Here is a 24,087-nt window from a genome sequence, read left to right as displayed (position 1 = left end):
TAATGTAATGTAATGTAATCTAATCTAATCCAGAACTGCTCACAATATTCTAAATGTGGTCTCACCAGATCTCGATATAGTTGGAGCATAACCTTCCAGCTCTTAAACTCAATCCCTCGGCGAATGAACGCATCTAACAACCTTATAAACCTGGGTAGAAACTTTCTGGGAGCTGTGCTATGATCCTCCATTCCTCCACAATGTAAGAATCCTGCCTCTAACCCTGTATTCGGCATTCAACTTCGACCTTCCAAATAGAATCGTATCCCACTTTCCATATTGAATTCCATCTGCCACTTAGCAGCTGGGTCCTGCATCCTGTCAATGTCCTGTTGCAAACGACAACAGCCCTCCACACTATCCACTGTTCCACCAACCTGTGTTCCATCATCAAACTTACCAACCTACCCTTCCACTTCGTCATCCAAGTCATTTATCGAAATCACAAACAGCAGAGGTCCCAGAACCGATCCTTACAGAACACCACTGCTCACCTAGTACCACACTAAATACTTCCCAATTACCACCAACCTCTTTCTTCTGTGGGCTAGCCAATTCTCTATCCAGACAGATAGGTCTCCCTGAATGCCATGACTCCTTACTTTCTGAATGAAACTACCACGGTGAAGCTTATCAACCACCTTGTTAAAATCCATGCACGCAGCATTCACTGCTCTCCCTTCTTCAGTGCGTTTAATCCCATCCTCAAAGAATCCAATAAGAGTTGTGAGGTATGACCTGCCACTCACAAAGCCATGCTGACTATTTCTAATCAAACTATGATTTTTCAGAATCCTCTCCAATACTTTGGCCATTACTGATGCGAGACTGACTGGTCTGTCATTCTCAGGACAATCCCTGTTCCCTTGACTGAAAAAGGGAGTAACATTTGCCACCCTCCAATCAACTGACGCTACTCGTATGGAGAGTGAGGACCCAAAGACCATCGCCAAAAGCACAGAAATCTCTTTCCTCTCTTCCTGCAGCAAGCTAGGGTGTTTCCTGTCTGGCTGAGAGATTTATCTATCTTTATGTTTGTACTTCAATCAGTCTGTATTTCACCTCAACTTGTTTACTCCCTGTCCAACCAACTGATTGACTGCTTTCCATTTCAGGGCTCTGTACAGTGCTGCCTTCCTAAGCAAGTATGGTTCCCAATATACTGTGTATTATGTAATGGGAAACATGGGAATGCCTTTCTCATGAAGGGCAGATGCCAAATCTTTGACTCTGCTGTTCTTCTGATGCTGCCTGAATGGCTGTGCTTTGCCAGCGCCACACTTTTCGACTCTGGTCACCAGGATCTGCAGTCCTCACGTTCGCCATTACCAAGCGCTGTCCTCTCTGCACACTGAGCAGGCAATTAATCAGCAGAAACCCGTTGTATGTAGAGGTGACTGTTCAGTTCTGGAAAGCTGCATTTGACAAACACTTTTACTAAAAACGAAATTTCAATTCAACAAATTTTCATTCAGTCCCAGAGTTCCAGTTTTGGTTCATGAATTGGACAAATTGATAACGAGCAGTGAATGACCGAGTAACTCCGAGGTACAGGTAACTCCAGGTGATATATTCCAGGTCGGATGTGCTTTACCTTAATGCTGCTAATATTATCAGGCAGACAAATTGACAAGGAAACGAGGTGACATTTGGAAGTATGACATTTTTGCCATTACAGCGATGTGTTTGATGGAGGTCATGGCTAACAACTCAATATTCTGTGGAACCAGACCTTTTGTCAGGACAGGAGAGAGGGTAAAAGAGGAGGTAGTGGTGCCTTATTAATTATGGAGTCAGTTACTGGCGTAAGAAGGGACGATATCTTGAAAGGATCTTCTAATGAGGATTTGTGGTTAAAGCTCAGTCTCAAAACCATGACAGAAACACTGCTTGGTATATATTGTAGACCCTCAGATAAAGGAAAGTACGGGAGCAGGAGATGTGGAAAGAAAATACTAGGATCATTATATTCAGGCATTTCAATTCCAAACATTCATTACGGCAGTGATAACTTCTTAAAAGGGGCAGGTCTTTGAAATTAATTCCAAAGAGCTTCTTATATCAACATCGAGCAGATACAACAATGGGCCGTGCAGTGCTGGGCCTCACGTGGGGAACGAAGCCAGTCAGCTGTTCCAGGCAGAAGTGGGAGAGAATTATAGGACCAGTGACCGTGATATCACACATTTTGACTTTGCTCAGGAAAAGACCCCAAAACTGTTTGAAACATAAAAGCTTTTTGGATTGGGTAAACAGATTTTATGAAAAAAAAAGACAGGATCTGGGCAAAGTGCAGTTGCTTCTGGGTGAAACCGTAGCAGAACAAGGTGGGGCGGGGGTTGAGGGATCATTTGAATTAAATTGGAATTGATGACAGTGTCGGCCCTAGCATGTTACACCGAAGATAAAATTTAGGAAAACAAGGCCACAGAACCTCAGATGTCGACACAAATTCCGAACAGGATGAAAAACGAAAGCGAATCTTAAAGTAGATACCAAGTGAGCAGGCCAATGAAGGTCCTAAAAGAATATAGCAAGTGGAGGGCTAAACTTAAAACGTCAGTGGAAGAGCAGAAGGAGGGTTGATAAAACTTTAGCAGGTAAGATTGGCAAGAATCCAAAGTCATTTTTTTTGTTTTATTAAGGGGAAGACGATAACGTGGGAAAGAATGAGAGTGTTAGGGTACAAGGGGACAACCTGTTCACAGAGCCAGAGAATATGTTAAATACATTCTACGAATCGGTCTTGAGTTTGGAGAAGCAATTTTTGGATTCAGGGAGACTGACCGTTTGACTATTGAGTAAATTGACATAGGAGCTGAGGAAGAATTGGAAGTTTATGCAAGAAGGAGTGGGCAAATCACCAGATTTAAGACCACCAAGCCTCACATCAGTGAGAGGGAAACAATTGTAGAAAAGTCGGAGGGCTGTTGAGGCTGGATCATTAAATATCTTTAAGGCTGAGACAGACAGATTTTTATACAAGTGTTACGGGAAATCATAGGAAAGTTGAATGGGGTATTAACAAAATAACTACAACCTAATCGAAGGAAAAGCAAACTCAGTGAGAGGGTAGACATATTGTTGCCCCTTTGTCTAATGGTGTTCTTTTCCAATAGCCCTGTATTCACAAGAACATCAACCTCTCTCACTATGGAGTGAGACACAGTTTGGAATACAATCGAGGGATTCACGGAATTCCTCACACGATACGAATAGACAGAAAGTACGGGAGGACTGCGACAACACGGATTGCCTGTCAGGGTGAGGATTTGCATTTACACAGACACCACCACGAGAAGGAAGGCCTCAGAAAGTCACCCTCCAAGGTCAACCAGAGACCTGCACTGGGACCTGGTAATCAGTGGCCATGTGTCAAGGAGTGCAGAAGGCCTAAAGACTACATCACTATCGTGTCTCCTTCCTTCATTCCCTGACCAAAACTATGTGTGGAGGGGTAGAGAGACATGCCGTTGTGGCAGAGTTAGCAGTAGGGCTTTGACACGAGAGGCTTCGGACAGCTCCAGCTCACCAAAATGTACAGAGAAACTGAAATAGAGTCCTTTTAGGTAAGGCCGATGAACTCAGGGTGTGGATCGATAGGTGGGACTTCGATGTTATAGCGATTACACAAACATGGATAAGTGATGGATAGGACTGACAGCTTAATGTACCAGGGTACAGGTGCTTCAGGTGAGACAGAGATGGTGGAAGGAGGCGAGGGGAGTTGCATTTCTGATTAAGGGGAGTACCACAGCATTAATCAGAGATAAAATAACTAATGGATCACCCAGTGAGGCTTTGTGGGTAGAGTTAAGTAATAGGAAGGGGTTGGTGAGGTGATTAGGGAAGTACTATAGGCCCCGAAATAGTCACCAGAAATGAGAGTAACAAATATGCAAGGAGAGAGGGGAGACCTGCAGGAGCAATAGGTTTATCATAATAGGGGATTTTAATTTTTAAATACAGACTGGAATGGACAGAGCTAAGGGATTTGATGAGATAGAATCTGATTAAAGCGTCAGGAAAGTTTCCTCAAGCAGGAAACAGAGTGTCCTACTGGGGAAGGGGCAAAACTCGAAATTTTCCGAGGAAATAGGGCAGGACAGGTGACTGAGTTAACAGTGGGGGAGCACTGTGGAACCAGTAACCATAGTTCTATTAATTTTCAAATAGTTATGGAGAGGAACAAAACTGGTCCACAGGTTCATGTTCGAACTTGGGGGGTTGCTCAGGTCCAGGCAGCTGGGATCAAGGGAATCCCTGGAGGTATATAAGAGATAGAGGAGTTTACTGCAGAAGGAAATCAGTTGGGTGAAAAGAGGGCAAGAAAGAGCCTTGGCTGAGAAGATTAGGATGAATCCAAAAAGCTACTTTAAATATGTTAAAAGAAAAATCAATAACTGGATAGAAAATAGGACTCCTCAAAGACCAATGTGGACAAGTATGTGTGGAACTAATTGGATGATGTGAAGAGGAAAATTGACTTAGTTGGGGTAGTAGACTTCAAAACATGTGGTGTTGAAAAAGCACAGCAGACAGGCAGTATTCATCAGGAACATCCAAAACATCGATTCTCCTGTTTCTCTGATGCTGCCTGACCTGCCGTGTTTTTCCAGTGCTACACTTTTCGGCACTGATCTCCAGAAACTGCCGTGCTCACTTTCTCGATATGGATTTCAGTTACAGCGGAACAGAATGAGGCTTCTCAGCCTCTGGAGCTTGATATCTAATTACAGGAGGAGGCCAATCAGCCCCTCGGGCCTATAAAACTGTAACCAGATCATGCAGCATGAGTATCCAGATGCACAGCAACAGAATCAATCTATTCAGCTACTTGAATCAGTAACACAGGAAATGGAAAAGGCCACAAAGTGACTGGTCTATCGGGTGTACTGGAATAACACCAGGCCAGATAGCCACTCAGACCTGCCCTTCCATTCAGTAAGAAGGGCTGATTTGCACTCGGCCGTAATTTCTCTTTAATGCCCAATTCTTTGTAGCCCTCAACTCTCTGATGGGTCAAAACCCATTGAAAACCGCTCGCACCCCCCAAACATTTCAGTGATGTAGCCTCCCCTAAATGTCTGGTCCCAACCGTCACTAATCCCTGAGAGAACGAAACACTCCCCACACATATACCTTGGCCTATTGACATGGATAGAAGATATGAACACAGCGTAAAGTGACTGGCCCTGATATCACAGCAGTATTTGATTGAGCAAGATGTCAAGGAGACTGAATAAAATTGAACTTGATGGGAATCAGTTGTAAACTCCCCACTGGTTGAATCATTGAGAACACAATGTGGCTGGTGGACATAAATCCTCTCAGTCCCTGGATATCTCTGTGGGCAATCCTCACGGTAGCTTCTTCGGCACAAACATCTTCAGCTGCTTCATCAATGTCTTTCGCTGTGTCACACAATCAGAGATGGGAATGTTCTTTGAAGATTATACAATGTTCAGAACAATGAGTTCTGAACATAGTCCTAAGGTACTGAAGTATCAAATCTGGACAACATTCAATCTTGTGCTGTGAATTTATAAGTAACATTAATCAAAAGCTCTGCTGGACACTAAACATTTCCACCGTTAAAAGAAAGAGGAACCCCTTCAGCAACTCTAGCTGGTTTCCCAATAATATAAGAAAGCCATTCAGCCCATCAGATCTGTTGGATAACAAGAGGCGCAATGCGTTCACTCCCCCCTGCCTATTATACGAGAAGGCAATTTAAAATAAAAGCAGGTGTTGGAATCCAAACTACACATGCAGGATGCTGGAAGAACAGAATAAGCAAGGCAGCATCAAGACTTTGAGAAGTGAACGCCTTGGATATAACCCTTCGTCAGGACTGTGGATGGGTGTAAGGGGTCTATTGATAAAGTGGCGAGTGAGAGAGGAGGAGGCAGAGTGGCGAGGTGGGGGAGAAGTGAACACAGGTAAAGTGTATCAGCGAGTTGTTGATGGGAGGGCTGAATCCAGTTGGTAGCTGGAGAAAATATTGCTCTGAGCAATGAAAGGGAGGGGAGGGCTTGAAAAGGGAGTCGGGGGATTGGAAGGGAGGTTAATTGAAATTGGAGAATTCAATGTTGAGTCCCCGGGGTGCAAGCTGCACAGGTGACAGATGAGATCTTGTTCCTCCAGATTATGGCTTGGTTCATTGTGGCAATGGAGGAGGCCAAGGATGGCCATGTCGGAAAGGGATTGGGAAAGAGAATTAAAATAGGAAGTGACTGGGAGTCTTCCTTTCCACCTAACGACCCTATCTTTCAGCTCCCAACGGGATTCATCCCTCCCATCGCCCAACCAGGTTGCACCCACCACTTGTGTCCACATATCCATAACTCACCATCCCCCTGATCTCCCCATCTCAACCAATCCCTTCCCTCTTTATCTGCAGCTCCCCCTATCTCCCCCCACCCCATTTCTGATCGACATTTATACCGGAAATGTTGACTTTCCCAGCTCATGATGCTGCCTGGCTTGCTGTTTTCTTCCAGCCTTCTGTTTGACTATTATAACTCAGGAAGATAGAGTCTAGTCAGCACAACGTGCTGGTTGGAGAAACCATGGGCTTCCCACTGAAGTCCTTGAACCTCTGCCTTCGGGCCAGGAGGAAGACATTCAGTCCCTTGAGACACTGACACATGAACAGAAGAGGCCATTCAGCCCCTCCAAACTGTTACACTCAAATAGGAGGATGTCATTGTTGCTGCAACACAACAAACCAATGAGGCATAGACTGCACAGACAGACTGCTCCATGTTGTTCCTCCTGGCTCCATTGATAATGGTACACGCGTGCTATGTTAACATGGTTTGCTGACCATGAGGAGGGAAAGTGATTGGTTTGTGCCATGTCCCAAGGATGCATCTTCCATCTCCGAGATGTTATGGACTAGGCTCGACCACTCAAAACATTTCTAAGCAGGCAGCCCAGAGCATACCTTTGCAATTTGTTTCTGTAAGTGTACAATGAAAATTAGCCGGAGCAATTTAGCTAGGTTGACTACTAGATTTTAAAACAGACAAAAACTTGATTCATAAAATTACACAATGAAACACAAAGAACAGAATAAAGAATCACGACAGAATTCAACCTATTCAGCTGGATTTAATTATGCTATTCCGAATATACAGAGCTGTCACAATAAGCAAACTCCCAATAAACCCAGTATAAATGTAACACAAACTTCCAGGTTGAAGTTGATGGTCAGAAAAGAGAGAGAGTTTCCACACGGCTCCCAGTTGAACTTCCCAGTTCAAGACTCAACTGAAAACTGCTCAGATCGGCGAGTTCAGCTAAAATAACGCACCACTCTCCGGTAACTGTACTGGTCACTTATAAAGCATGACCACTATGGCCTGAAGTTTCATCTGTTTCCATGTCAACAAAAGACCTCTGAAAATCCTTTTCATCTCTGTACCAAACCAGACTATCGGAGCTTGCCCCCGTTTTATTGTACCTCTGAAAAAAAACAAGGACAAAGTCTCCTTGAATCAAGGAACAGCTTTTAGACAAAAAAATGTACTTGCTTTGTGACATGTCTCTCCCACCCCTTAAAAAATGAACGACCAATGCTAAAAGGTGGATGCATTTTTAACCCTTCCAAACCCAGTTAGTTGTCTCAAAACTGACAGATACACTATACTAACTGTAAACATTCAAACATGCACAAACCTATGCAAATTCAGGCCGCGGTATACCCACCACCGAACACCTCCGTATATCATTCGAGTCTCAATAACTCATCAGCTTTCACGTTTTCGCGACCTGCTACATGCACAATTGTCAGACCGAATGGCTGCAACAACAAGCTCCATGTCAACAGTCTGACATTTTTGTCTTTTGGTTTTTCCACAAATGTCAATGTGCTGTGATCAGTGAATACGATTGTCTCAGATGCATTGCTGGTAAGATAAACACAGTTATGGTGTAATGCCAATAACAAGTTTAAAGTCTTTTTCTCCACCGTTGAACATTTCTGTTGATGAACGTTCGACTTCCCAGAAAAATACCCGATGGGACATTCTATTCCCTCATCATCCTCCTGCACCAACACCGGACCGACACCCACATCACTGGCAACGATAGCCACCTTGAAAGGCTTCGTGTCACAGAGTGTAGCTAATACTGGGGGCAGTGGCTAACACAGTTTTAAGGCTATAAAATGCATTTTGACAGTCCTCTGTCCACTGAGAGTTCTTGCCCTGGACAATTTGGTGAGAGAAGAAGCCACACTGCTTAAAGTTTGGCACAAACTTTCAGTAAAATCCAGTCAATCCCAGGAACCATAGTATTGCATATTTCTTTTTGTCGACTGTGTGGAACATTCCCGAACTACCTTCGTTTTTGTATTTCATGGGCCATTGCTCCATGTCCAATAACGTGACCAGGAACCTGACTTGGGTTTTCTCAAATTCACTTTTAGCTAGGTTTACCACCAAGCCTGCCTTCTGAAGTCAATCAAACAAGTCCGATAAATGCGATAAATTTGTTCCTTTCATGAATGACTAAAAGCCACCAGGTCATCAATGTACACCACATAGTTGGGTCATCCGGCAATGACCTTATTATTAGTCTCTGAAATGTGGCTGGATCGTTTTTCATACCAAATGCCACAACTTTGAACTGATATAGTCCACTTGGGGTTATGAAAGCCGAAATTGCCTTTGCTCTCTCTGTCAGAGGTCCTTGCCAGGAGCTTCTGAGCAAGTCCAACTTGGAAATATAAGTAGCTTCTCCCACTTTTTCGACACAGTTCTGCAAACATGGAATTGGGCATGCATCAGTCTTTGTAACGAAGTTGACTTTGTGAACGTCCACACATGACCGCTGGGTAACATCTGGCTTTGGCACCATGACTATACATGAGCTCCAATCATTGTAATTCACTTCGATTATGCCATCTTGGAGAGTGTGCTCTATCTCCGTCTGCACCTGTGCCAACTTTATAGGGTAATGCCTTTAAGGATGTTGCTTAATCAAAACAACATCTCCTGTGTTCTACATCATGCACAATTATGTTTGTACTTCCCAGTTTATTTCAGCATATCTATCCACGATATTTTAATACCTCTTTCAGGTTACTATGCTTTTCTTGAGGAAGGTAACTCAATAATTTATTCCAATTTTTGACAATTTTCTCATTGTTCAATTTGATTTGAGGAATGTCCAATTCAGTATCCTCTGAACTTGTTTCTTCCTTCTGTGCTGTAATCATTAACACCTTCTCCTCTTGCTTTCCTTCCCTATCAAAATACCTGTTGAGCATATTCACTTGACACACTCTGTGAGATTCCTGCCTGTCTGGAGTCCGTACCAAGGAGTTCACCTCATTCAGTTTCTTCCCAATTTGATAAGGTACACCAAAACCTGCTTCTACAGGCTCAACTGTTACTGGAAGTAACACCAATACCGTATTCCCAATTGCAAAATTGCAAATTTGTGATTTCTGATCCACTTCCTGTTTCATTGTATGCTGTGAAACTTTTAAATGCTGTCTACCCAACTCCCCAGCACTATTTCTTCTGCATTTCGGAATGGCAGGCAGTGACCAGTGGGGTACCGCAGGGATCCGTGCTGGGACCGCAGCTTTTTACATTATATGTTAATGATACAGAAGATGGTATTAGCAATAACATTAGCAAATTTGCTGATGATACAAAGCTGGGTGTCAGGGTGAAATGTGATGAGGATGTTAGGAGATTACAGGGTGACCTGGACAAGAAGGTGAGGGGGCATATGCATGGCAGATGCAGTTTAATGTGGATAAATGTATGGTTATCCACTTTGGTGGCAAGAACATGAAGGCAGATTACAACCTCAATGGAAACAATTTACGTAAAGGGGCAATTCAGAGAGATGTGGGTGTTCTTGTACAGCAGTCAATGAAGGTAAGCATGCAGGGACAGCACGTAGTGAAGAAGGCTAATAGCATGCTGGCCTTCACAACAAGAAGAATTGAGTATAGAAGCAAAGAGGTGCTTCTGCAGCTGTACAGGGCCCTGGTGAGACTACACCTGGAGTACTGTGTGTAGTTCTGGTCTCCAAATTTGAGGAAAGACATTCTGGCTATTGAGGGAGTGCAGCATAGGTTCACGAGGTCAATTCCTGGAAAGGTGGGATGACCTAACACTGAAAGACTGGAGCAACTGGGCTTGTGTACTCTTGAATTTTGACGACTGAGAGGGGATCTGATTGAGACTTCAGAGATTATTAAAGGATTGGACACTCTGGCAGCAGGAAACATGATTCCGCTGATGGGTGAGTGCCGAACCAGAGGACACAGCTTAAAAATACGGGGTAGACCATTTAGTACAGAGTGAGGAGAAACCTCTTCACCGAGAGAGTGGTCGCTGCGTGGAATGCTCTGCCCCAGAGGGTGGTGGAGGCCCAGTCTCTGGATTCATTTAAGAAAGAGTTGGATATAACTGTCAAAGATAGTGGAATCAAGGGCTATGGAGATTAACCAGGAAGAGCATACTGATTAGGAATGATCAACCATGATCATATTGAATGGCGGCGCAGGCTCGAAGGACAGAATGGCCTACTCCTGCACCTATTGTCTAATGTCTATTGTCTATTTAATCATTCCCTAAAATTTGACACATCGTCCAATTGGGTGGTCTCTGAATTCTGACTTATTAATTTCTCCTTAACCAATGGTAATGATCCTTATACTTCATGCCCACAAACGAATTCAAATTGTTTGAATTTGCTCGATTCATTTTGTCCATCTCTGATCACAAATTGTTCAAAAGGAATTTCCTTATCGCAATCATCTGGATTATCCTGACCATGAACCCTCAACGTCGTCTTCACTGTTTGATGCCTTCTCGCTCATGCTCACTGTGATTCCGAATACTACGTAATAGATTTGAATTGCTTTATTCCCAAGTTATGAATTACCTGCTTGAATAGTTCGGATGTGAGGCTTGATCTGTCTGTATCTCTATTGGTCGTCCGTACCTAATTAAAAAATATGTATTTTTTTTCTACAACTCGTTTAGCTGTGATGTTGCATAATGGGTCTGCCTCTGGAAATGTAGTCGACACATCCATTATTGTTAATAAATACTTATTCCCACTTTTTTGTTTGAGATAGGCGACCTACACAATCTGTCAACACTCTTGTGAAAGATTCCTCAAGTTCTGGAATAGGTATACAAGTTACAGGTTTTATTACTGCCTGTGTGACATATTTGAGACATCTGGCAACATTCCACTACATCTTTGTGTTCTCCAGGCCAGTGAAAATATCTTTGTATTTCAGCCTGTAATATCCTCACACCGAAATGATCTGCAAGTGGTAGTTAATGCGCCACTCGCAGCACCTCCTTTCTATACACAACAGGCAAAATAATTTGATGAATTTCTGACAACGTCTGATCTGCTTTAATGTGTGCTGATCTCCATATCCGCATTAAGACGTCATTTGTTAAGTAATAACACACAGGAATGCACTCATTCTCTTTCTTGCTAAATATCTTTTGATATAAATTTTGTAACTCCTCATCTTTCAGCTGTAACTCAATCAGCTTAGCAGAGCTAAAAATACGTCCATGTTTTCCTAATTGTTCCTTCTCTGTTCCACTTATCTGATCCAAAGGAAACTTTCGGATAAATCTACATCAGCTTCCTTATCTGTGCCTTTATCCTGCTTAAACCTGTGCTTCCGTGATCTTCTGGTGATGCAATCAGGGAAAATTTCTGGATAAACATTCTCCAGGTCTTCAGTTGCCTGCATCTCCACTGGCTTTTCAACTAGACTAGGCAGCACGCCTACCAGTGAATCAGCTATATTATTTGCAAGGACAAATTTTATTCCTGGAGCTGAGAGTTAGGGGTCCAGTACTCCTACCACACATTCTCCACTCTTCTCTGGACTCTCTAGCCTCACTTTGCATAACTGAGCACTTTTTGCCTCACTATGAATTCCTGTTACCAGCACAGTTTCTGACAATAGTCTCTCAGGAGTGCATAAAGCCTCACCCCTCAGCACTACAGACTGAAAAGATCCTGTGTCAATTAATATTGGAACCTCCTTACCAATTACTCCTGTCCTACGTGAATAAACTTTACCCTATCATGTAAGTTTTTTATGCATATTTGACACGTCCACTTATCATCTTGTACACTCTGAGGCAGTTGCCTAACTTCCCTTCTGCTTTTTGTTCCGAGTCCAACAAAACTTCCAGACTTGTTTGGTTATCGTACATCTGGTTTTCTCCCAGCCCACCAACACTGTGATTTTGTGTGGCCCACTTTATTACAATGAAAACACCATATTATTTTAACTTCTTTGTCCCCCTCAAAGTTTTCTTTATTCCTGTGGTAAATTATCCTTATGATCTACGCTGAGATCTACCTTTCCCCTTGCACGTGAGGATATCCCTTTGCTCCAATTTCTGTCCCTCAGAAACCAGAACTGGTTCTGGAAGCCAAACCAAGTTTACAGACCAGTTCATAATCATCAGCCATTTCAGCAGCTAAACCTACTGTTTACACTCCCTGCTCTTCCACCTGAGTTTGCATTGCTTCATGTAGTGAATTTTTGAATTCCTCCAAATATTGACCTCTCTCAGGGCATTATAGCTTTGCTTGAAGTTTAAAGCTCATATCCAACTATCAATCTTAGTCTGTGTGTTCCTTACAAACTCAGTGTAAGTTTAACCAGGATCCCTCATTAGATCCCTCATTAGAAAGGTCGCCTATACAGACAAAATGTTTTCTGTAACCTGCTCATACTCCCCAGATACCTCATCTGATAGGGATGTGAATACCTCACCAGTCCCACCTACAAGTTTCGTTTGGATCAACAAAACCCACATTGCCTCTGGCCACTGCATTTGTTTCGCCAACTTTTCAAATGAGATGAAAAGAGAATCACATTCTTCTCATCAAATTGAGTCAATGGTTTAACATACTCTCTCTTTTGCCATTCTTTATTTTTATTCTCTGTTCTGGTGCTGTCTCTTTTCCCCCTTCTTCTGCATTTTTCGAAAGTCAAATGTTTCATTTTGGCTGCCCTTTCCTTACCTCTCGATGTTAACTCAAGATGTTTCATTTGCAACGGAATTATTGCCATCTCTGATTCTCATGGTATCTCCAGCAAGTTTAATTGACGAGTTACCGCTGTAAAGATCTCTCCTTTCCTCACAGAAGCAGTCAGTTCCAATTCCAGCTTCTCTGCTAATTCTTGCAACTTGGTCTTATTCACTTTTCGTAAAATTTCCAAAGTCCCTGCATGCACACCCAGGAAACGTTTGCCGACTGAAATAGCCATTACGATTATAAGCTTTAACAACCTAATCAAACTAATACCCGAAATAAAGACACTAGCCGCTCCCACTCGCTGTTAAAAATCCAACAATGAGCCCGCAGTCTGTTATGGACGAGGTTAGACCACTCAAAATATTCATAAGCAAGCAGCCCAGAGCATAACTTTGCAGTTTGCTTTGGTAATTATCCAATGAAAATTACACGGAGAAATTTAACTAGGCTGACTACTAGATTTTAAATCAGACAAAAACGTTATTCACAAAATTACACATTGAAACGCAAAGAACAGAATAAAGAGACCCTACAGAATTCAACCTATCCAGCTAGACTTAATTATGCAATTTTAAATACACACAATAGTCCCAATAATCAAACTCCCTTGTAAAAACCTTATAATGGAATGCATGCATCCAGGTTGAAGCTGAAGGGCAGAAAAGAGAGAGTTTCCACACAGCTCTCAGTTGGAATTCACAGTTCAAGACTCAACTGAAAACTGCTCAGCTCAGCTCAACTCAACTAGCTCAGGAAAAAGAGCTGCCAATTCGCCGTTCATTATGCAGGTCACTTCTAAAGCATGACAACTTTGCCATGTAGTTGAATCTGTTTACATATAAATAAAAGGCTTCTGAAAATCCCTTTCACGTCTGTTCCAAACCAGACTGATCGTAGCCTGGCGCCGTTTTATTGACTCTCTGAAAAACTTCAAGGACAGAGTCTACTTGAGGCAATGAACAGCTTTTAGCAAAAAAAGAAGGATTTGTTTGTGACAGATAAGACAGGCTAGTTTTCTGTATGGAGGTCAGAAGCTGGTGGGAATGGTTAATACTATCAGAGTGTGGCTGATGACAGATTTGTGAACAAAATGACGTTCAATGCAGGGTCACACACCAACAGTACATCCAGACGGTGAGAGTTCATTCAGAACCTGGAGCTCTCTCTCAACCAACATGGGGGCTTCATGGAGCTCTGTAAACTATCACAGCGTCATAGAATCCTATAGCACAGAGACTGGCCCATGAGCACAAATTGGTTCATGCTGATCAAAATGTCCATCCATGCTAACCCCATTTCCCTGCGCTTGGTCCATATCCTTCTAAAACTTTTCTATCTATATATTGTCCAAATGTGATGACACGGATCATGGAAAACATGTTATATCTAATGCTATCCGTGTTTTGTTTTGGAAATAATGAGTGTTGATGGATAACACTCCAGTGTTAATGCAATCACGTTTTTTTTTCTCTTTGTAGCGTTACAGATTAAACACTCATTTCCTTCACACTCTCCTCATGGGACCATCATTTCAGTGATTAGTCTGGTGAAACTCCATTACACCGTCACTTTTTAGCAAGGAGATCATTGATTATAAATGAAAGAAAATACGGTCTCAAGTACACTCCACAACTGCAGGACGGTGTCTTCATTCTTCTACTTTAATCATTTTGTAATGAACGGTCCTACTCATTTATTGTGCTGATTACTTGCTGAGTCATAGAGTCATAGAGATGCACAGCATGGGAAGAAATCATATGGTCCGACCCGTCCATGCCGACCAGATATCCCAACCCAATCGAGTCCCACCTGCCAGTACTTGACTACGCTGTATGAATTCTGTTAGTCCTCATGATCAAGGACATCCAGCTCCTTTTCCCCAAGAGTACTTCCCATCATCTCGCGTTCTCATAAATGCAAAATGAGAAGGATGGCATTTTATTTGCCAATCATTTATTTGCCTTATGAAGCAAAGTCACACCAAAACAACATCACTATTGCCATTGCAGTTGACTGAAGATACTGAGGAGGCGATGATCCAGATGTATTATCTACGAATATTAATCCAGGGAATCAAAAAATGATCCAGACACCGGATCCGAATCCCACAATGGCAAATGTTGGAAATTGAATTCAATAAAATATCAGGAATTATGAATCAAATGAAACAATGAAACCATTGTTGATTGTCCTACCTAGCACCCTCATGCCCTTCAGGAAAGGAAATCTACCATCCTCAGCTGATCGGGCTTACATGTAACTCCAGACCCACAGCAATGTGGTTAACTCTCATTTACAGTTAGAAATAGCCAAGCCAGCCACTCAGTTATATCAGTTACTTCAAAGACTCAAAGAATTGAAACCGCATGGAACTCAGCACTGACTACTAACAGCCCACAGACTGCAGTGGGTCAGGAAGGCAGCTCACCAACACCTTCTCAAGGACAATGAGGAAAGGGAATTAAATACTGGCCCAGCATCACATTAATTAATAAAGGAAGATGATCCCACTCAGAGAAGAGAGAAAAACAGACATAAATAACTTTAAACAGCGACTTTGACATATACCTTACATGGTCATGATTATCAGTGTTGTGGGAACAGGAGAAACTTAAGTAAGGTTTAATTTCATTTTTTATTTCCAATCCCAACTGATCATCAACAATCCCTTTGTTTGCTTCTTTCTCTCTATGCCTCTCTTTCTCCATCTATTCAACTCTGTCCTTCTCCCCTTCATAACAGATGTCGGTGTCACCAACATCAATCACGCTATTTCCCAACTGTGTTCAGTTCTGAGATATGGTCATTAGAATCGGATTGCCAATTCTATTTTTCTCTCGAGGCAAGGGGGCTGCCAAATCTGCTGTTTGTCTGGCACTTTCTCGTTCTTTATTGTTTCTGATCTGTTGCATCATTCTTTGCTTTATTTAAACTTTAATTTTGTTATTACCTGGAATGTCTGCTTCGCTGACAGGGGCAGCATTTGTTGACCTAACCAAATGTCATTGACTGCGAGGTCATTCTTTCAGGCAGTACAGAACCAAGCACATTGCTGTGGGTCACACATCAATCTTAAGCCAGACCAGAGAGTAACGCAAGATCTATTTACCAAAGGACATCAGTGAAATAGATAAACGTACAGACAAAATGCTGGAAATGTTATGGTTGTTATTTCCAATTCCTGTCTTTTGTATTTAGTTTCTGACATCGTCTGTGGTAGGATGTGGAACAGTCTCTTTCTGTGTAATGACCTGTGCATCTGAATTACATTTCTTCCGACATTACTGCTCGAGGAGAATGTTCCTGTCATTGAGATATTTTAGAGACAAGAACAAAGTTGTGATCGAAATATTTGCAACTAAAATAGTGCTTAGAGGAAAGGTGGAGCCATAACGTCTGATTTTTACCAAAGCATAGATAATGGTCTATTACGCGTCAGCATTGAAGCCAAGATGGTGACTGGGCATATAATCGAGCTGGTCGTGGATAGGTTTTGTGATGGACAGAATACTGAGACATGAATGGATTTTATTTATTTAAATTCGGTTTTGTGAACAGTCTCGTTCTCAGATGCTTGTGAGCGTGGGGGTGTGGGGGGTTCTGAAATTTGTGGGTAATCAATGGAATTTGCATTTGAAACTGAAGACAATAGTTTCTGTCTTTGTTAAATATAGAGAATAGAAATAGCAAAGAAGTTCGCCGTGGTTGAAGAGATTAAAAATGGATAGAGATGAAGGAACTTACCAGGAACACCAGCAATAGCGAGGATAGGATAGTAACCCGCCTGGATTATCAGGAGTGCAACATATATCCGAAATGGTAATGTTGACCAACACCAGGAAAAATAGGAAAGACCCTCGGATAAACTCCTGTCCATTGTTGCAGCATTCCAGTCTAATGTTCTCAGATTCTGATCCATTAATGGATCATTCCAGACTATTCTCAGATGTTTAAATCTCCTTTTTCTGTCTCTGCAGCTGCTAATCCCTTTGAGCGCTGGAGTTGATGCATCTGCTGCTACAATGGCATAAACCATTGCAAGAAGCCCCTTACTAATAGGAGACGGAAAACATCCAGTGAAACAACTAGGATCCATGGAGACTGGCATTAATCACAGTCACTGAACAAACAGCTCCATTTCACCCCTTTCACTATGCTTCCTTCAGTTTACAAAAAAACTACTGGACTGGATTGAATGTTGGCACCGTTGGCTGTTGATCATATTTCCCATCACCCATTGCTCTCGTGAAGTTAGTAATGAGGGAGAATGATATATGTTTTCTTCTCGCAGGCTAGATGATTCTGCTGCGTTGTCAGTTTGCAATACTGTAACCAACCGAACCTCCCACCACCACCACTCTCAAAAACCACAATCTACATGCTGTTACCGGGCAGATCTCTCCTAGACTAGAACAGGCACCATCCAATATATTTACAGTGGATATATTTGCACTTCAATACATAGGAAATGTGAATTTGTCTGAGCATTCCTTTTATTGATCTAATAAGGCAATTTTGTATCTTCAACACTCAATGTACTTCAGCACTTTTTTAAAATATAAATTCACAAACAGCTTGACACACCTTATTAAGCACAAGTTTCTTCACTCTCTCCTCATGGTAACAGCATGCCAGGGTTTACTCTGGTGAAACCCCTTTGGACTGAATCGCTGACAAGATCATTTTTTATAAAGCTGATTAAACCTGTACACAATACACCTAACAGTCTCTCAACAAAACTCTGTCATTGGGAAAGATACATTTACTCTGGTACTTTAATCAATCTGCATGATGAGGCAAATATCATTTACTTCCTGCTGCGTAAAAATTCTGTTTGTGACTTATGATCAAGCACATCCAGGTCTGTTTCAACAACAGCACATCCCAACCTCTCACTATTTAATGAACATAAATGTGAATGATGATATTTGTTGTTAATACCTGAAATATTTTATATTTTGCGAAGAGCTATTGCCCAAACACTGATCGTTCTGATACCCCAAAGCCTTCACTCCAGATAATTATACTCTTCTCTTCATTCTCTCGATTATCCAACTTATAATACATTCGGTGTATTCCACCCTTCCCTACCCATGGACTCTAACATTCTCTCCTCACCTGTATTCAACCATGTCAAACGTCTGATGAACATTCAAATACTTCATTCCACTGGTTCTCAATTGTCGATGTTACAATCGACAACCTCCAGAAAATCCAGCAGATTTATCAAAGATCAAGATCATTTCCCATTCCTGAATGTATATGTCACATTCCTCACTGAAGGTTCCAATGTTTTTTCTCACAGCTTACATCAAGCTAACCATTGTTTAGTTTACTGTTCACTCTCTCCGTCCTGTTTTAAATATTTAAGTTTACAATCGCTGCTTTCCAGTCTGGAAGATCCTTTCCAGAATCTAACCAGCTTCGAAGAATAATCAGTAATTCTTTCACGAGCTCTACTGCCACCTCCTCAATACTCTGCGACGTCGCTCATCAGATGCAGCAATATGCCAACCTTAAATTCAATGAGATTTTCAAAGACGACCTTTTATTCATTCTAATTTCCTGCTGTTCCCCATTTTAACCAATCTCTCTGTTCCCTTTTATTTCTGGAAGTATCATTCTGTACCTTCCTCAGGGAGATGGACACAACATATTGTTCTCAGCCAACAGATGATTTCTGTCAGCCATTGAATATATCAGAGGACTGCAGTCAGGTGGTGATAGATATGTTACTCACTCCTGCCTGGAAATTTTCAGAATTAATCTAGTTTAATTCATGATGAGCATCAGCACAGTCCTGTCACTGGTGTGTGAGGCTGCACCGTATACTGAAGGAGGGGACACAGCTCAGTGACCACCTCAATTTTGAAACAAACTGGTTTCATACCTGACACCTGGTCGAGCTGAGACAAATGTCGCCGGAAATCCCACGAGAGATAATTCACTGTCATGCACCTCCCTATTTATAGAGCTTCCCTTCTATGGAGCCTCATGTCTATTTGTTTACCAGAGACCAAGACACTCTGGAAATGCAGTGTATAAAGTGGGTTCACTGGACCCCGCAGCTGACAATACAAACCCGAGATAAGCATCCACAGAAACTCCACTGATTTTCCAATGACAGGTACAAGTCAATTCCCCACACGGAACGTGCACGCGCTCAGTGTTGAACATTATTTCCACTCCCGATTTTCTCTTCCTAGCTAAGAAAGCCGTTGCATCTCTACACACTCCCACAGTAACAGTTTCTCTCTCCAAAGAAGCAGTTGACAATGTTACATTCCCTTTCTCTATATATTAGCAACTACAAGGGCAGCACCATTATTGCTAATGGATTTGATCATCACACTCAGAGAAGAGAGATACACGGAACCTAACTCACTTTAAAGAGGGACAAATCTAAATAGTCACGAAAGTCAGGAATATGGGAAAATGGGGAAATATGAGGATAACTTGACATTTTGTTTTCCTTTCAGTTCATCAGCAGCAACCCCTTTGATCACTTTTCATACCATTTCCTCTCTTTTTCTTGCCATTTCTCAATCCATTCAATTTCAACCTGGCCCCCACCTCTCTCTCCAACTCAACCATCCATGATACCAGGATAAATAATATTATTTCCCAGTTTGCTTTCAGTTGGGATGCAAGGTCACTGGACTCAAACCGTTATCTGCATTTCTCCTGACAGAGGCTTCCATACCTGCGAGATTCTCCAACACTTTCAGACGCTGGATAATTTTATTTTCGATATAGAGCACCCACCGTTCCTTGGTTTATTTCACCTTTAATGCTGTTGTTTCACGGGATGCCAACATCATGGACAAGGGCAGCATTTGTTGTCCATCATTAATTGTCCTTGACAACGTGGCCATTTGTCAAGACAAAATGGAGCCAACAATGTTGTTGTGGGTCTGAAGTCACACTGAGCTCAGACTGGGTAATAATGTTAAGCTTCTTTCGTAAAGACTATCAGTGAAATAATAAAAATAAATCTTAACATTTTCTGGTTTCCATGAGTGAAATAAGCTTTCATTCCAATTTTTGCCATTCAAATTTAAACTCTGTCATCGGCTGTGGTCGGGTTTTTAACACTGCCTCGGAGTTACTGCCCGTGCCTAAGAACTACCCGTCTAGTTACATGATCACTCTGATACAGAGTCCTCATTGCCTAGACCGTATTCATTCGTTACTGCCAGAGAGGGATGGCGGGGAAATCTGTTTAACTACCAACAATCAAAAGATTTTGGAGGAAAAAGCGAAAGGGAGATTGAGAGATAATTTACAGTAAGATCACAGGTTTCAGAATGCTGAAATGAAGACATTTCGACAGCATCATGCAACGTGAGCGAGTATTCCTAGGAATGATTGGTGAAGGGGATATTGGCGTCAATAAAGATGAGGCAGAGTTTTAGATAAACATTTGTTCTGCAACTTTTTCACTGGGTGTGGGGTCAGCAGAGTCTTCGACTCATTCGGCTGAATGTAACAATAGTTTGTCTCAGTAACATTTTCATTGAGTGTGAAAGAGGGATTTTCTGCACGAGACTGAACTAGTTTCATGGTGCTATCTTATCGAAGTCACCTCATTAACTACTCACTCAATCTCATAGTGTTCCTCGCATTCAATGCCATCCCGATTCTCCAAGCCTACATGGCTGGAGGGACTCACCATCGCACTGATGTCCCTGGCCATTCTATGATAACTGACACTGATGCCATCTTTCAAAGGCCAATGGGCACACTGTTGGAATTCCTCAGTTTTTCGCCACCCTGCACAGTTGACCCCGAGCATGGCAGATAAGGGAACTAACACCACGACTTTTCAACAGGGGCACAGAGGTCCTCGTGGATGGGCAAGAACAGGGGATCCATTCTCATCCCAGAGGAGGCCTGAGCATGGTCTGAGCTCACCACCCAGCTCAGTGCAGGATCTGTGGTCTCTCTCTCTCTCTCTCTCTCTCTCTCTCTCTCTCTCTCTCTCTCTCTCTCTCTCTCTCACACACACACACACACACACACATACACACACACACACACACACATACACACACAGACACAGACACACTTTGAATATGGAAAATTCCAGATAGTGTTCCAAAGAATTCCCATTTTCAGGTACAGGAACTTTCACTCATTTATCCCCGCGAGCTCCTGCAAAAATTGCACTTATTTTATATCCAAACGCAATTAGTAAGTCTGGCTATTTCATTTTGTCTCACGTTATTGTATTCAGCCAAATACTGCTTCTAAACACTTGTCCCGTTATGAAATAAAATTTTGAGCAGAGAACGTTTTATCCTCAAATGTTATCTGCACCGTTATCTGAATTGTACCATTTTCCTTATTATGAAAGTTTCTCTTGCCATTTGCCTGTGCCTGTTTCTGTCTGTGACAGTTACACTGTCTCCCACTCAGTTGGCTGGACGGCTGGTTTGTGATGCAGAGGGAGGTCAGCAGTGCAGGTTCAATTCCCCCACACTGACAGAGCTTACCATGAAGGGGACGCTCTCTCAACAATGGGCAATCGAGCATGACCAATCCACTCTCAGCTGCACATCTTCGTACTCTGGGAGGAAACTGGAGCATTGGGAGGGAACCCACAGAGATACGTGGAGAATGTTCAAACTCACCTGAGGTTGGAATTGAACCCAGCTCCATTGGTGATGTGCGGCCGCTGTGCTAACCACATATCCATCATACTCCTCAGTTAGTTCTGTTAATTACTTGTAGCTGACTGAAGAAATCCAACTGGCTTGTTCTGATAATTGAACCTGACCCAGTATTAGATATTTATCATCGGCCATATTGACAAACTGGTTACATTCAAAATTTGTTGTGAGCAGTGGAGGAGTGGGACTCGCAATGGAAACAGTGACACCCTCCAACTTCAGTCAGAACCAGAGTGAAGAGAAATTCACTAAAATGGGAATTCATTCAAGTGGGACTTTTCTCACTCGGAAGATCGGGAGGGCTGAATCTTCATATTATATCGAGGCTGACATTGTCTGATTTTCCATAGACAGGTGAATCTGGAATCATTGTGAAATCAGAGAAAGTGCAGCTGGGAATACAATGACATGAGCCATGACATTATTGGCTGGTGGAATAGTGTCAAAGTGCCGAATGGCCCAGTCGTGTCCGTCAGCCCGATGTTCTGATGTTCCATTCAGCCCTTCGGTCCTGCTGTGCAGGAGCAGATTGAGGCCACTCCGATGTTTTGGTGTAGTTTGGCAAATGCATTGGAAATTCCAGGCTAGGTCAGGCAGTGACCCCCTCCCACAAACCCTCTTTTCAGGCTTCTCCTCTCTGTCGCTTCTGTTTCTGATGTCGGTCATTTTACAGGCCCAGATTCGCATTGAATACCGCCCCCATGCCCCACACAAGGTCAACTCAGACAAATCCTCTTCTGTCTCTGAATGCAACATTTTACATTATGACTTCCATGAAAATACTTAATTACTTTCCAAAAACATAAATAAGAATGTAAGAAATAGGTACCTGCGCTGTCATTCAATAAGAGCATGGCTGATCTACTCTACGACTTAACTCCACTTTCCTGCTAACCTCTTGCATCCCTCAACTCGCTGAAATGTCACAAACCAATCCACCCATCTGTAAATATAATCAGTGACCCAACTTCCACAACTCTCGGGGTTAGGAAATTCCAGCCATTCACTACCTTCTGAAAGAAGACATTTCTTTACATCTTAGTTTGAAATCGATATTCCTTATTCTGTATCTACATCCCTGACTTTGAGACTCTGCCTGGTGTGGAACCACATCCTCAACACCGACCTTGTCAAGCCTCCCCTGCATCTTGTCCGTTTTAGTAATGACATCCTCATTCATTTAAACCACCATGAGTAATCGCCTCAGCATTTTTGATGTGTTCAATAATTCAATCCTTTCATACCAGGAACCAGTCTAATGAACCAACATTTCTCATCAACATGCTGACGTTATGTTTCATACAGAGAAACACGCCACTCCGTTGTACTGCTTTTTTTTTGGGAGTCCTCTCCATTTAATAAGAGCCTGCCTTTTGGTTGTCAGTGTCATCCTCAAACTCGAATGTATATTGTACTCAGCTCCCGCCGTCAAGAGCTGAGTGCAGCTGTTGTAAGCAGCTGTTGCAATTGGACTGATATTTGTGGTACTCCAGTAGTTACATTTTGTTCATAAACATCGATGAATCCTGACTCTCCGATTTCTAAGTGTTTACCAAGTGTCATCCCATGCTCATGCATTATCAATCATACTACGAGCTTCTGTCTTGTGTAAGAACCTTTATATTGTGAGACCTTGTGTAAAATCTCTGGAAAGCCTCATTTCAACAGTCCCCCTTTATCACGTCCGCTTGTTACATTCTCATGGATTTCCAGAAAACTTTGCATGATTTAACAGGCAATGTAGTTCGCCTTTAACAAGACCATGCTGACTCTGTGTGAAGCTTTTCTAAATGTCCTGTAGTCCCTTCCTTAATAACAGACTCTCACATATGCCCAGCAATAATGGTTAGGCTGAATGGTTCCTGCTTTCAGTCTCGCTCGTTTCTTGAAGACAGGCGCCACATTGGAGGGTCTCCAGTTTCATTGGGTCACTCCTTTAATCCAGAGAATTATGGAATATTTCACACAGTGTCACCAGCCACTCTGTGACCACTTCTTTTAAAACCAGCTATGAATTGCTGATGACCTGTTTACCCTTGGTATTATCTGTTTGAGAAATGCCTTGTTCCTTCTGTTCGAGACAGCTCAAGATCTTCCTTCCTATTACCATTTTGTTTATAAAATTGAAATATTTACAGCACCATCACCTGTGCGGAACGATGTAAAATACTGGTGTAAATTATCTGGCTAATTCCTGTATAGAGTTCCCCAGTCGCACCCTCCAAATATCCTCAATAAACTTTCCTGACTTTCTTTCTACCAAAGATCACACACGCCTCTTGAATTCTTCATCTATAAATGGAAAAGCTCGTGCTGCTTGTTATTATATTTCTTGCCAATTTGCTTACATCACATC

The sequence above is a fragment of the Chiloscyllium punctatum genome, chromosome 24, assembly GCF_047496795.1.
Source record: "Chiloscyllium punctatum isolate Juve2018m chromosome 24, sChiPun1.3, whole genome shotgun sequence".
NCBI classification, from domain to species: Eukaryota; Metazoa; Chordata; class Chondrichthyes; order Orectolobiformes; family Hemiscylliidae; genus Chiloscyllium; species Chiloscyllium punctatum.
This window is presented reverse-complemented; position numbering follows the sequence as displayed.